The sequence below is a fragment of the Dreissena polymorpha genome, chromosome 1 (genome assembly GCF_020536995.1).
Source record: "Dreissena polymorpha isolate Duluth1 chromosome 1, UMN_Dpol_1.0, whole genome shotgun sequence".
Lineage (NCBI taxonomy): Eukaryota > Metazoa > Mollusca > Bivalvia > Myida > Dreissenidae > Dreissena > Dreissena polymorpha.
In genome coordinates, this window is record NC_068355.1 from 61,063,457 (window position 1) to 61,063,944 (window position 488).

A 488-nucleotide genomic window follows, 5' to 3' on the forward strand; every position below is an offset into this window, starting at 1 on the left:
CCTGAATAAAAAGAAAATCATTTAAATACAAGTTATGTTCATTTTGCTATAGTTATGCAGGGACCTATGCAAACAATGTCGGTGTTATGTCACATGTTAGTGATAGAGTGCAGCTTATACACTTATAACTTAGTAACGGTACTGTGTATCTCAAAACGGCATTTCGTGCCGAGTATGCAATATATACATGGAATATGATGATTCCATTATGTCCTACGACTATCTGTAAACCCCGATTTCAACCTCAGTTAAAAATAAGCAAAATTTTCTTTGAAGTGTTTACTTTGGAAAACTCAAGCCCGATAGTCGGGTCATATTTGTCTGAAATTCTTGATTGGAGCACCTTAGTAAAACATTTCTATATATAAATAAGTCAAGAAATGGCAAAATTCAGGTACCGGTACTTTAATAGAGCTCAGAACACGTGTAAAATGAAAATTCCAACAGTCGGGTCATATTTGTCTGAAATTCTTGATTGGAGCACCTTA